This window comes from Ranitomeya imitator, chromosome 7, assembly GCF_032444005.1.
Source record: "Ranitomeya imitator isolate aRanImi1 chromosome 7, aRanImi1.pri, whole genome shotgun sequence".
In the NCBI taxonomy this organism is placed as follows: Eukaryota; Metazoa; Chordata; class Amphibia; order Anura; family Dendrobatidae; genus Ranitomeya; species Ranitomeya imitator.
The window spans coordinates 71,222,144-71,237,700 of NC_091288.1; the positions used below are offsets into that span (position 1 = coordinate 71,222,144).

At 42.5% G+C, this 15,557-nt stretch overlaps 1 long non-coding RNA gene across 2 annotated transcripts in view; it reads right to left on the reverse strand.

Annotated features, from left to right (window-relative positions):
- Positions 1–689: 689 nt before the first annotated feature.
- LOC138644722 (uncharacterized) overlaps positions 690–15,557 on the reverse strand; it is a 66,664-nt gene continuing 51,796 nt past the window's right edge. For both annotated transcript variants that reach the window (XR_011314649.1, XR_011314648.1), the window contains exon 3: positions 690–2,732. This is a non-coding gene — a long non-coding RNA (uncharacterized lncRNA). The remainder of the gene's footprint in view (positions 2,733–15,557) is intronic.

The window sequence follows — 15,557 nt, forward strand, 5'->3', positions numbered from 1 at the left end:
CTTGTGGGGGGTTACTACTGTTTAGGTACATCAGGGGCTCTGCAATCGCAACATAATGCCCACAGACCATTCTATCAAAGTCTGCATTCCAAAACGGCGCTCCTTCCCTTCCGAGCTCTGCCGTGCGCCCAAACAGTGGTTTACCCCCACATATGGCACATCAGCATACTCGGGATAAATTGGACAACAACTATTGCAATCCAATTTCTCCTGTTACCCTTGTGAAAATAAAAACTTGGGGGGCTACAATATCTTTTTTGTGGAAAAAAAATATTTTTTATTTTCACGACTCTGCATTCTAAACTTCTGTGAAGCACTTGGGCATTCAAAGTTCTCACCACACATCTAGATAAGTTCCTTGGGGGGTCTAGTTTCCAAAATGGGGTCACTTGTGGAGGGTTTCTACTGGTTAGGTACATCAGGGGCTCTGCAAACGCAACATAACGCCCGCAGACCATTCTATCAAAGTCTGCATTCCAAAACGGCGCTCCTTCCTTCCGAGCTCTGCCGTGCGCCCAAACAGTGGTTTACCCCCACATATGGGGTACCAGCATACTCAGGACAAACTGGACAACAACTTTTGGGGTCCAAATTCTCTTGTTTCCCTTGTGAAAATAAAAACTTGGGGGCTAAAATATCTTTTTTGTGGAAAAAAAATTTTTTTTTATTTTCACGACTCTGCATTCTAAACTTCTGTGAAGCACTTGGGCATTCAAAGTTCTCACCACACATCTAGATAAGTTCCATGGGGGGTCTAGTTTCCAAAATGGGGTCACTTGTGGGGGATTTCTACTGTTTAGGCACATCAGGGGCTCTCCAAACGCAACATGGCATCCGATCTCAATTCCAGACAATTCTACATTGAAAAAGTAAAACGGCACTCCTTCTCTTCCAAGCTCTGCGGTGCGCCCAAACAGTGGTTTACCCCCACATATTGGGTATCGACGTACTCAGGAGAAATCGCACAACAACTTTTGTGGTCTAATTTCTCCTGTTACCCTTGTGAAAATAAAAATTTGGGGGCAAAAAGATCATTTATGTAGAAAAAATGCGATTTTTTTTTTCACGGCTCTACGTTATAAACGTCTGTGAAGTACATGGGGGTTCAAAGTGCTCACCACACATCTAGATATGTTCCTTAAGGGGTCTAGTTTCCAAAATGGTGTCACTTGTGGGGGGGTTCCACTGTTTAGGCACATCAGGGGCTCTCCAAACGCGACATGGCGTCCAATCTCAATTCCAGCCAATTTTACATTGAAAAAGTAAAACGGCGCTCCTTCACTTCCAAGCTCTGCGGTGCACCCAAACAGTGGTTTACCCCCACATATTGGGTATCAACGTACTTAGGAGAAATTGCACAACAACTTTTGTGGTCTAATTTCTCCTGTTACCCTTGTGAAAATAAAAATTTAGGGGCAAAAAGATCATTTTTGTAGAAAAAATTTGATTTTTTATTTTCACAGCTCTACATTATAATCTTCTGTGAAGCACATGGGTGTTCAAAGTGCTCACCACACATCTAGATATGTTCCTTAAGGGGTCTAGTTTCCAAAATGGTGTCACTTGTGGGGAGTTTCCACTGTTTAGGTACATCAGGGGCTCTCCAAACGCGACATGGCATCCAATCTCAATTCCAGCCAATTCTGCATTGAAAAAGTCAAACAGCGCTCCTTCACTTCCAAGTTCACTTCTTGAATGTGGTTTTGAGAACCTTGAGGGGTGTAGTTTTTAGAATGGTGTCACACTTCGTTATTTTCTATCATATAGATCCCTCAAAATGACTTCAAATGTGATGTGGTCCCTAAAAAAAATGGTGTTGTAAAAATGAGAAATTGCTGGTCAACTTTTAACCCTTATAACTCCCTAACAAAAAAAAATTTTGGTTCCAAAATTGTGCTGCTGTAAAGTAGACATGTGGGAAATGTTATTTATTAACTATTTTTCATGACATATCTCTCTGATTTAAGGGCATAAAAATACAAAGTTTGAAAATTGCAAAATGTTAAAAATTTTCACCATATTTCCGTTTTTTTCATAAATAATCGCAAGTAATATCGAAGAAATGTTACCACTAACATGAAGTACAATATGTCACAAAAAAACAATCTCAGAATCAGCGGGATCCGTTGAAGCGTTCTAGAGTTATAACCTCATAAAGTGACAGTGGTCAGAATTGCAAAAATTGGCCTGGTCATTAAGTACCAAATTGGCTCTGTCACTAAGGGGTTAATGTGTTTATCACCAATAATCACTGCATTATGTAGCTGCAGATTGTACAACAAAACGAACAATATTTGACATTTGTTCAGCCACTCCTGGGTATAGGGCAGGCATTAACACATCAGTATCTGATACAATGACAGTAAATGATGGCGGCACATATAATCCTGTATTTGTTTCATCAATAAACAGAGGTCCAATGAAATATAAAACAGGGCCGAATGGTGTCTTCACTTTCCAGAATGAGCGAGAAGTGTCCCAGACCACAGAATATTTTTCATTAAACGAGTTTAAAGCCCATATTTGGAAGCCATAGTCCCCTTTTTGAAATCCAAGGGACTGTGGGGAAGAATCTGAGGTATATGCATGAATAATTCTCTCCCATATCAACATTATTGGCCAACATGCCTCTTCAAAAGACGCCATCTCCGTATTGATAAATGACATCTTCTTTCTGGAATGTCTTGAGAAGTACAGAATCGAAAAGCTAAACTGGTATAGATAAAATGTTTCTGGAATAGAAAACAAAATTCATAATTAATGAATAGATAACACAATTAGCAGTAATTTAATACTTAATGGGAACCTGTCATCAGGATTGTGCACAGTAACCTACAGACAGTATCAGGTCGGCGTCGTTTTACTGATTAAAGTGACCTGCCCCTATTTTACATACTGAATATTATATATATATATATATATATACAGTGGGGCAAAAAAGTATTTAGTCAGTCAGCAATAGTGCAAGTTCCACCACTTAAAAAGATGAGAGGCGTCTGTAATTTACATCATAGGTAGACCTCAACTATGGAAGACAAACTGAGAAAAAAAAATCCAGAAAATCACATTGTCTGTTTTTTTATCATTTTTGTTTGCATATTATGGGGGAAAATAAGTATTTGGTCAGAAACAAAATTTCATCTCAATACTTTGTAATATATCCTTTGTTGGCAGTGACAGAGGTCAAACGTTTTCTGTAAGTCTTCACAAGGTTGCCACACACTGTTGTTGGTATGTTGGCCCATTCCTCCATGCAGATCTCCTCTAGAGCAGTGATGTTTTTGGCTTTTCGCTTGGCAACACGGACTTTCAACTCCCTCCAAAGGTTTTCTATAGGGTTGAGATCTGGAGACTGGCTAGGCCACTCCAGGACCTTGAAATGCTTCTTAAGAAGCCACTCCTTCGTTGCCCTGGCGGTGTGCTTTGGATCATTGTCATGTTGAAAGACCCAGCCACATTTCATCTTCAATGCCCTTGCTGATGGAAGGAGGTTTGCACTCAAAATCTCACGACACATGGTCCCATTCATTCTTTCATGTACCCGGATCAGTCATCCTGGCCCCTTTGCAGAGAAACAGCCCCAAAGCATGATGTTTCCACCACCATGCTTTACAGTAGGTATGGTGTTTGATGGATGCAACTCAGTATTCTTTTTCCTCCAAACACGACAAGTTGTGTTTCTACCAAACAGTTCCAGTTTGGTTTCATCAGACCATAGGACATTCTCCCAAAACTCCTCTGGATCATCCAAATGCTCTCTAGCAAACTTCAGACGGGCCCGGACATGTACTGACTTAAGCAGTGGGACACGTCTGGCACTGCAGAATCTGAGTCCATGGTGGCGTAGTGTGTTACTTATGGTACGCCTTGTTACATTGGTCCCAGCTCTCTGCAGTTCATTCACTAGGTCCCCCCGCGTGGTTCTGGGATTTTTGCTCACCGTTCTTGTGATCATTCTGACCCCACGGGGTGGGATTTTGCGTGGAGCCCCAGATCGAGGGAGATTATCAGTGGTCTTGTATGTCTTCCATTTTCTAATTATTGCTCCCACTGTTGATTTCTTCACTCCAAGCTGGTTGGCTATTGCAGATTCAGTCTTCCCAGCCTGGTGCAGGGCTACAATTTTGTTTCTGGTGTCCTTTGACAGCTCTTTGGTCTTCACCATAGTGGAGTTTGGAGTCAGACTGTTTGAGGGTGTGCACAGGCATCTTTTTATACTGATAACAAGCTTAAACAGGTGCCATTACTACAGGTAATGAGTGGAGGAAAGAGGAGACTCTTAAAGAAGAAGTTACAGGTCTGTGAGAGCCAGAAATCTTGATTGTTTGTTTCTGACCAAATACTTATTTTCCACCATAATATGCAAAAAAAATGATAAAAAAACAGACAATGTGATTTTCTGGATTTTTTTTCTCAGTTTGTCTCCCATAGTTGAGGTCTACCTATGATGTAAATTACAGACGCCTCTCATCTTTTTAAGTGGTGGAACTTGCACTATTGTTGACTGACTAAATACTTTTTTGCCCCACTGTATATATATATATATATATATAGAAAAGAAACTCACCTTCAGCAGGCAGGCGCCAGCGGCAGCGCCTGCAATGCAGCATTATCGCATGTATAATATGCATTTAATTACTTTATTTGCTGGTATGAATTTATTCAGAAAAAGAAAAAATTGTGTTTCAAAATGGTGCCAGGTTGCGCTTGCCCAGTAGCATCTATTGGCGATCTGCTAGATGCTAGTGCGCTGGCAGCACCATCTTGGTGGAGATATTTTTTTTTTCCTCTAGGAAATTGGCATCGCCTGTGCAGTATCATATATCGGATCGCCAATAGATGCTACTGCGCAGGAGCGACAGCACCATTTTGAGACAGATTTTGTTTGTTTTTTTACTGAATAAATTTATACCAGCAAATAAAATCATTAAATGCATATTATACATGTGATAATGTTGCACCTGTTTGCTGAAAGTGAGGGTTTTTGTTTCAATACCTATAATATTCAGTATGTAAAATAGGGACAGGTCAGTGAGGGATCAGTAGTATATAGCAAAAACTCGGCACTCAACTTAACTTAAGACAGGTGATTTAATGGTGTCCACAAAATAACAGAAACGTTTCGGTCCTACATCCGGACCTTCATCAGTCACAGTTGATAAATGTGAAGAAACGAGTGGACACACAGAATTGCTGATTGTGGAATGAAATCACACTTGTGTGTGAGCGCTGCCTGCATGTGAGCAGTATAGCCCCAAAGGAAGCGATATACATTAAAATATCAGGACATAAGTGCCGTGCCTGTGTGGGACGAGGAATCCACCGCTAGTCCATGCGGGTTTTCATAGTGAGGGATCAGTAACTTGTCACAAGCCATAAGGATGAATATGTAAGCAGAGCACCACATGAACCCCCCACAGGCTGCCCTGAAGCACAAGAATCTCATTAACTCAAAACTGAAAATAAAGATTACACAACAATCACAAAACAGATTTCATCACCAGGTATCATTTTAATCAGTATAACAGCGCTGACCTGATGCTGTCTGTAGGTTACTGTGCACAATCCTGCTGACAGGTTCCCTCTAAAGGGGTTGTCCGGTCACCTATCTGCAGATTGGTGATACCTTGTTGATCAGTGTGTGTCTTATCATTGGCATCCACATCAATTAAGAAACTTATATCCCCGTTACAAGATGTCAGAGACACCCATCCACCCTCCATTCATTTCCTACAGGATTGCCAGAAAAAGCCAAGCGCAGTTGTTGAGGAGAGCCATAAGATCAAATACTTAATTAACCTCAAGACGTAAGAGATTGAGAGAAGCGACCCATAACATGTATTTTCTGTTTTTTCTTTTTCTTGGATTTGCATAACATGTATTGTTTAACCTTACATAAGCTTTCTCAGATCAAAAGTGAGACCCTAAAGATGGCTGTCATTTCCTGTCTCACTACACCATGTGCTGGTATCCAAGATGACGCCCACCCTGATGACCTCATGGATCCACCCACAGTGATGCCCACCTTGATGACCTTATGGACCAACCCACCCTGATGACCTCATGGATCCACCCACGGACTTGCTTTTTGCCCAATCCACTAACCAATGGAATACATCTGATCACTCCAATTTTAGAGCTAACGGAGCCCCCCTTACAGGGGTTATATAAATCTGTGTTCTGACTAAATAAAGCCTTTGGAGCTGAGCCATAGATTGATCAAGGAGAATTTACATCTGACTGTGTGTGTCATATGTTATTTCTTTAATGTGCACCTGATCAATATCCATTAGGCCAGGAGTAGGCAACTAAGTGAACATTTATTAATTGTTCAACCTAACATATTTGGCCGCACAACCTGGGGCCAGCAGAGGAAGAGCCCTGAACCCTGAGGACCGGCGAGTGGAACAGCAGGACGCGCTGAATACGCCGAACCTGGAGACTGATCACCTCCTTATCAGAACACGGTAAGTCTGCTGATTTTTATAATCTGTAGACTTTACCTGTGTCCTTTGGGGTATCCTGTGCAGATTGCCTGACCGTGTCCAGTTTTCGCGGTATCTGTAAGACGGCAGATGGGTCTCTCCACTGCTGGTCATTTAATTGCAAGAACTGTCACATGTTTTAGTTGCCTACTGCCTGTTATGTGTTGTTAAGAGGGGAGATGACTGGTAGTTAAGAGAGCAAGCAAATTTTTTCCAGCGTTTAAAAAAAAAAAAAAAAATGCCGATTTTTCAGTGTTAAAAAAATAAATAAAATAAAATTTATTGTCTGTGGTACAGTACACGGTTGTCGCATGTGATACGATTTTCAGTTCTGTATAGGAGAGACTAGGACCTTGAGTGAATTGACTCGGCCTAGGAGGGGCCCGTTAACTTGGAGTGAGATGACTCAGTTCGGCGCCCAATAAATTGTGTAGCGGCCCGTTAACGTGGAGTGAGATGACTCAGTTTGAGCCAAATAAATTTAGATTTGTCTTGTGACTTCGAGTGAATTGACTCAGCACGGGGCCTGGTAATTTAGGAATAATTTGATTAATTAGGGAATAATTGGTTTGTAAAGTACGGAACACAGAAGTCAGACAGGGACCACATGACAAGAAGGAATAGGAAGTGTGTGCTGCAGACTCACTTCTCTTTAGAATCTCAGGTTTGAGTCATCTCCCCTGTCTAATTGTCTGTTTGATGTTTGTTATCTTGATATATATATATATATATATATATATATATACATATATATATATATATATATATATATATATAAGATGGAGAAATTAATGCAATTCTGCCGTATTGGCACTAAGCCAAATTCAGATGGCAAGTTAGACCCGTGTGCATTAGTAGCAACTCGTGAAGGGAAGAGTCATGCTAAACAATGTAAAAAGCTCATGAAGTTGTGTGGAATGCCAGAAGGGAGGAGGTTAAAGCCCTTGGAGTGGAAGATTGTCTTGAAAGAAAGGATAGGTATCCTACCTAGAAGATAATGGATTGTTGTCTACTGCTAGGACATGTGAAAGAGTCTCTGAAAGTCTGTATAGAGAAAATTGGGTAGAAGAGGAAAGGAATAAAAAGGGCAGAGTTTTGAGTTATGTGTATTACAAATATATATCCTGTGAGCGGCCACCACCGTATAATGGTGGCCCAGAGCCATGTGCTAATTCTGATGGCAGCAGCCATTTTGTGGATGGCAAAAGTGTTAATTCTAATAGCAGCCATTTTGTGGATAGCAAAAGTGTTAATTCTAATAGCAGCCATTTTGTGGATGGCAAAAGTGTTAATTCTAACCCTCCGTCACATACAACTGATCTGACAGGCGCTTCTCTTTTACTTTCATTTCTCCTTCCTCACCAGATTGTGAGGAAACCCCCTCCCTCCAGGTAGTCTCCTGTCTCTTGAAGGTCTGTGAAACCTGATATCACAGTTGGATTTCAGAGCTTCAGGGGAGAGGATATAGCTGCACAGATCTCTCAGGCTCATTGTATGTGAATACGTCACATTCAGTAAGGTTGGTATTTTATGTTTTTATTCATCACAATAGTTTATTTAGCTTGTTTTATGAATGTATAGCACAAAATGTGAGGATATTTCATAGAAATAAGGGAGATTTTATAAAAGAAAGTGTGCTGCTCAGGCATATACAGTAGTTCCCTAACATATTCCTTCTCTTGCTTCAGATTATCTGCTGAAATGGAGAGGAAAATGTACAATTTATCCAAACAACTTGATGTTGAGGAAGTAACAAACATGCTGTTAGATGATAGAGACCTCACACTGAATGAGGATTTAGGAGAGGAAAGTGAGATTGATTCTCATGATGAGGCGGAAGAATGTGTCCTGGATTCTGAAACAGAGCAAGATGGTGACAGTGGTGAGGATGAAGAAGTTGGATCATATTATATTGGAAAAGAACTAGTACTTGGAGAGCTACGCAGGAGAAGCATGAAAACAATCGGTATCCCCTCTCGCCTTCAAGTTCAGCTCAAAAGGTTCCGCCCAGAAGATGATGGTGAAAAGTCACCATCTGCACCACCTCACAAAAGAAGGAGATGCACCACCTGCCAAACGGAAAGCGGAACCAGAAGGCTTTCAAATTATGAATGTCTCAAATGTCATAAAGCAATTTGCCTGACACATGCAAAAATGGTGTGTAATTCTTGCTATTTGCTCTGCAAGTGTGACTTTTCTGGGGAAACCTCAGCATCTACTTCTGATTGAATATGTTTTTAATAGTACTTAAGGTACCTTAAAATTAAGTTTGTGTTCAAAAATTTTCTTTGTACATTTTTTTGAGAGAGTCGAACTGGGGACTATTTGGCGGGAGTTTTGAAAAGTTTGTATTTCATAGTTATTAGTTTTATGTTAAGTAAATGTTTTTTTTTTGCAACTGATTATGTGTAGTCTCTTTTATTACATCCCTATGAAGGTCACTGATCACTTTTAGAGCACTGAAATTGCAAACATTAGATATTATAGGTATTTTTCCAGCAGGCGCCTGACAGGCACATTGTATGTGAACTCGTTAGTCCGAATATTGTATGTGACGGAGGGCTAATAGCAGCCATTTTGTGGATGGCAAAAGTGTTAGTTCTAACGGCAGCCATTTTGTGGATGGCAAATGTGTTGATGCTGGCAGCAGCCATTTTGTGGATGGCAAATGTAATTCTGGCGGCGGCCATTTTGTGGATGGCAAATGTGCTGCTCCTGGTGGTGAACATCTTAGACTAAGACTACACACCACATCACTAAATTCTTGTAACCCAGTAATGACCACTAATGGCCAATACTATATTCCTTCGGGAAGTGAACAGGCTTTACCCATGTTTCCCATCTCAGTGGCTTCCAATGGGGCCCCGACCCTTTCCCCTATCACTCCTGTCGTGAATCCAGCAATCCTCTCACCTGGATCATCCACGGCACCGACCCTTTCTACTGTCAATTCCACTGCCAATTTAGCCGCACACCCGCACAAGATGCTCCAAGCAACGGCCTCTCCTCCCAATGCTTCCACTACAACAGCACTCTCACGCAGTCTACCTAACCCTATACCCAGTACCTCACAGGCTCTCTCACAGCCAAGTGCACACCTGTATGGGACGGTGGCAACTGTATCAAGGGGGTCAATCTGGGAGGGGGATACCAATAGCACAGGAAGCACAAAGGGGAGGGAATGTTGGCAACCTATTTTTGAAAAAGAACTTCCTGAGGGACCCTTGTTAGTGGTGGGAAAGGGTGACATAACAACAATGGAGACAGACGCTATTGTTAATGCTGCCAATTCTCGGTTAGAGCACAATGGAGGTGTAGCTAGAGCTATAGTGGAAGCAGGAGCGGCGACTATTCAAGCTGACAGTCGAATCATTGTTGAGTCACGTGGTCAGATAGCTGTTGGGGACATAGCTGTTACTAAAGCTGGCAATCTTCCGTGTAGAATCATCGTACACGCTGTGACCCCTACTTTTGACCCTATTCATCCAGATGTTAGTGCTCAACAACTTTGTGCAGCAATAACTCGCATTTTAGAGTATGTGAATATTAGTGAGCTAATTGAGACCTTGACAATTCTCGCCATTGGTGTTGGCATTTTCGGTTTCCCTGTTCATGCATGTACAAGGGAAATCGTTGGAATTATAATAAAAAAGTGTAGCCCCCCAGGCATTTGCTGCCTCTCTGAAGTCATGTTAATTAGTAATGAGGACAGGACTGTTAAAGCTTTTAAGACTGCCTGCGTCACCTGGACCCCACACCATGATACTGGAGCTGCCCAAATAGAGCCCCTCATTCCAGGACTGTTACCTCCTCCTGCTCCTCATACACAAGGGATTAAATCTGTACTCCCGATGCCATCTCTACTCCCGCCTCAGGTGCCACCACCAACAGTGCCAATGCTCATGTCTGAGGAGCCCACCCTCTACGTCAAGTTTAAACCCCAGCAAGCTGCTACTCTGTTGAACCAACTTCCAGATCCAGAAAAACAGCAGATGCCTTTCTACAGAAGCATGCTTCAAATCCAAAGGAAATACTCAGCCATGTGGCAAGATCTCATTTCTCTGGCAAATCTCAAAGCGGGCGATGCATATTGGCCTGTTATGGAGATCGCGTTCAATGATGCCTCACTTGCCAGTGACACCACATGGGACTCTGGTATTTTGTTCTGCCAACAACTTAAGACATGGTGTCATGCCGATTACGGCGATAAAGGGGCAGGACGGCGTATTTGGAACCCGCACCTGTCCCTGCCACTATAATGGGCCCTGGCTTTCCATTATCTCGGGGGTACTTATGAAGGTTAGGAGGCCCGAGCCGCCAGCGTATCCCTGTCTCCTATGCAGACCCTATAGTGACCCCCACTCCCCCCAAGGGAGATGGACTGCACCAGTGTATAACTATACAATAAACAGGAAAACAGAAAATGTAAAGGAAAACCAAACTTAGCTTAATGCTGCAAGGCACAGCACAGCAGGAAGAAACACCAGATACAACGGACACAGCTGAAGAACAGCAGTTCCCAGCTAGCTCCTACTCCTGGCTTGGTCGCTGAAGAATGAACTAACAGCGACAGTCAGCTGATGAACCAGGTGACCTCTTAAAGGATGGAGGGAGTGGTCATCACAAGCGTCAGCTGAGCCAGCAGCAATGCAGTAAGATCAGTGGCCACCGGGGGGAAGAAACTGCATTAACCCCCGATGACCAGAAAGGAAAAAAGGTATTAAACTGAAGCAAACCAGATCTGCCACAAATCCAAAATTGGATTGTGACACATGGGCTTCGGATAAGTTGGCTGATCAGTCAACATCTTTCAAGGATGTCACACAGGAACCAGGGGAATCAGTGGAGAGATATCATGCTCGCCTAGCTCAAATGTTTAATGACCTTTGCTTCAGAAACCAAATAAAATTTCAACGGACACTGCTCGTCTCCTCTTTTGTTGAAGGCCTTCAGGAAGCCCTGAGGAAGCAATTTCAAGCAATCAGACCTGAATATGCTACATTGGATCCTAAGGATGTTTTAACAATAGCTAGGGGATTCGAAAAAACACTCCCTGAGAAATCGATAACCTCGAACAAAAAGACCCATATTCTGTGGACTGATGTGCAATTCAAAACCAGAAACTTCTATCACCTCGTAGAAAAGATGTCTGCTTCAATTGTGGCAACCCAGGTCACCGAAAACGGGATTGTAGGGCCCCTTTTTCAAGATGCAGGTTCAAGAATTACAACGAGGATAATCGCAGATTCAACTATCCTCGTTACAATGACCAATACTACGAACGACCACCACAAGCTCAGATGCATCCAGATGTCAATCACACTGCAGCTCTGGTGGATCTAAGTACCCGATAGGACAAGGGCAAGCCCGTGTCCACTACTTTGGCTTCTATGTCTGGTCCTATAGCCAAAGTAACTATCAATGTTCAAGGCAAACCCTTACCGTTTCTTGTGGATACAGGTGCAGCCAGAAGTGTTATCAGGTTACAGGACCTGCCTTTTCCCGATCTGATATCCTCTGAAGCTGTGACATGTGTGGGAGTGGATGGCAAGCCTACTTCTAACAAGCTCACCCGTAAGATACAGGTTGCACCATACGAAGATGTGTTTATGCATCTATTGGTGTCCCCCACTTGTCCTACCAACCTTCTGGGAGCAGACCTTCTCCAAAAGCTGAGAGCAACCATTGCCTATTCAACAGATGAATAGAAACCCCAAAAAAATGGACACTCGAGCTAAAAAAATAACAATTTTATTGAGAGAACTATATTAAAAGTACATAAATAATACACATAGAAACTAGAATAAATGGATGCAATGAAAAAACAGAAAGGAGACACTAGTGCCACACACGGACGTAATACTAAACTGAAGAGCAGGAAAATCAATTGTACTCCTACCACGGGTGTATATATATCTACATATAAGTAGCATACATCATAGATTAGAACAGTGCAAAATGCGTATAAAAAATTATTATTATGATTGTATTAAATAATAGGGCAGATGGTAACAGTAATCACAAAATGGAAGCTCTCAGATACTAAACAAGTGCAGGGAGATACTGAGTACAAGTCAAAGTACAAATAAAGTGCCTAGTGCAGACTTAGTATGGCAAGGTACCCCATATAGCTATGCTACCATCAACACATGAGTACAAATATAAAGGGAAAAACCCCTATACGTAGATGGTAGAACCTGACTTATGCCTACATAGCAGTGAAGAGGGGCACACAAGAGAAGTAGCAACCTGCAGCCGTGCATGGAAAGAGGGGTCCCGACGCGCGTTTCGCAAATGCTGCTTCCTCGGGGGGCGCCTCTACGTATAGGGGTTTTTCCCTTTATATTTGTACTCATGTGTTCCGTTTTGTGATTACTGTTACCATCTGCCTGGTTATTTAATACAATCATAATAATAATTTTTTATACGCATTTTGCATTGTTCTAATCTATGATGTATGCTACTTATATGTAGATATATATACACCCGTGGTAGGAGTACAATTGATTTTCCTGCTCTTCAGTTTAGTATTACGTCCGTGTGTGGCACTAGTGTCTCCTTTCTGTTTTTTCATTGCATCCATTTATTCTAGTTTCTATGTGTATTATTTATGTACTTTTAATATAGTTCTCTCAATAAAATTGTTATTTTTTTAGCTTGAGTGTCCATTTTTTGGGGGTTTCTATGATATTTGTGATGGCGGAGCATTTACCTCCGGTGCCTTCTCTATAGGTTTACTATTCAACAGATGGTCTCACATCACCATCACTGACCTGCTCGATCCGAGCGAAGAGTGTCAACTTCAAGCTGCACCTCTGCTTATGATGATGGATGAAGCTGCTAACACAGTCTCGAGTGTTCCGCCAGAAGTGATGTCACAAGTTCCATCTACTCTATGGTCTACTGGCCCTGAAGATATTGGACATCTTGCTGTGCCCCCGGTACGGGTCATTCTTAAACCTGGAGCTCAGCTTCCTAGGGTGCATCAATACCCACTCAAATCTGTCCAGGAAGAGTCTTTGGCCACTCAAATCAAGACTCTCTTGGAGAACAGGGCACTAGTCAAATGTAACTCTCCCTGTAACACACCTTTGTTTCCAGTAAAGAAGAGGACATTAAAAGGAGAAGCCCCAAAGTATCGTATGGTTCAAGATCTCCGGGCTGTTAACGCAGCAACTGTACTAGAAAGTCCCATTGTGCCGAATCCACATACATTGCTGTCGGAAATACAATCAGATGCAGAACGTTTCACTGTCATAGACCAGGCCAATGCTTTCTTCAGCATACAACTGCATCCAGAAGATTGTTACCTGTTTGCTTTCACTTACAGAGGATCACAATATACCTGGATGGTCTTACCACAAGGAGCACAGAACTCACCAAGTCATTTCTCTCAGGCCCTTGCCACTTGTCTACAGCTGTGGAGAGGGATTAACCATCAAGTTGTCCTCCGTCAATATGTGGATGATCTCCTACTATGCTGTCCTAATCAGGCGACCGCTGAAGAGTCAAGTCTCAGTCTTCTTCTTCACCTTGCGCAACAAAACTGTAAGCTGTCCCTCAACAAAGTCCAGTTGCGTCAGCCTAAAGTCGCGTTTTTAGGCCACTGTCTCTCTCCAAAATTGAAACACCTAACGGATGAAAGGAAACTTGCTATGAAGACAGTTCCTCTACCAAAAGGACCTAAGCAGTTACAAGCTTTTTTAGGACTTATCACATATTGTCATCATTGGATTTCAGACGCTTCCAAGCTGATGCAACCATTGTACGATGACCTCAAGACGTCAGCGTTTCCACTACGTCCCAAATCTGTGGAAGCTTCTACGCTCTTAAACAGGCCATACAGTCTGCACCAGCTCTTGGAATCCCAAATTATCAACTACCTTTTTACTTGTTTGTCAGTGAAGTGGCAGGACATGCTTCCGGAGTCCTAGCACAAAAACATGGGGGAAGAACAAGACCAATCGGCTGCTACTCTGCCCGCCTGGACTCGGTGTCTCAAGCTTCCCCGACTTGCCTCAGAGCCATTCATGCTGCACATATGCTTCTGAAAAAAAAAAAAAAAGCCAGCGCTGCTTGTGGTCAGAACGCAATTTGAAAAGTGCAAATGCACATATTAATTTCTGACTGTATATCAAAATGAGATATTTAGCAAAAAATTGATCAATTCTTTGAGCCACCCCGCCACGTCACGGCAATCTCTTGGGGCAGTCCTGCTCTACGTTTTTTCTATTAACTGTGCCATTACGGCCTCCTTAATATGTTAGGAGAAAGACCACGTTAGTCCCGCTGTACGTTTTTTTTTTTAACGTGGTCTTTCTCCTAACATATTAAGGAGGCCGTAATGGCACAGCGAATATAAAAAACGTAGAGCAGGACTGCCCCAAGAGATTGCCGTGACGTGGCGGGGTGGCTCAAAGAGTTGATCAATTGTTTGCTAAATATCTCATTTTGATATACAGTCAGAAATTAATATGTGCATTTGCACTTTTCAAATTGCGTTCTGACCACTAGCAGCGCTGGCTTCTCCCCTTTTGTTTTGTATTGGTTTGTGGCTGACCACCACTGTTGCCGTGCGCGCTTGGGTCATTTACGCCATTCTTTCTATTTTCCTTGTGATTGATCTAGGCTGCTGTACACACTTACAGCAGCCCTGCCCTGCCCGGGCTCTGTTTTAATTAGTGCACCTATGCCTGGGCCTGTCTCTCTCTCTCTTTAGCCATGGTGCTGGTCAGGCATTGTGGAGGTCAGATCTGAAATGTCCATGCTTGGACCTGGTCGACCGTTATTGTCGCATATCCTTTCTGGCGCCATGGGAGTGATTCAGAAAAGCTACAGGTGTGGTTTGCATTCAATATGGTCCCGCTTTTAACACATTTAGGAGGCCGTAATGGCACAGTGAGTAAAACATAAAAAAAAACGTACAGCGGGACTAACGTGGTCTTTCTCCTAACATATTAAGGAGGCCGTAATGGCACAGTGAATATAAAAAACGTAGAGCAGGACTGCCCCAAGAGATTGCCGTGACGTGGCGGGGTGGCTCAAAGAATTGATAAATTGTTTGCTAAATAT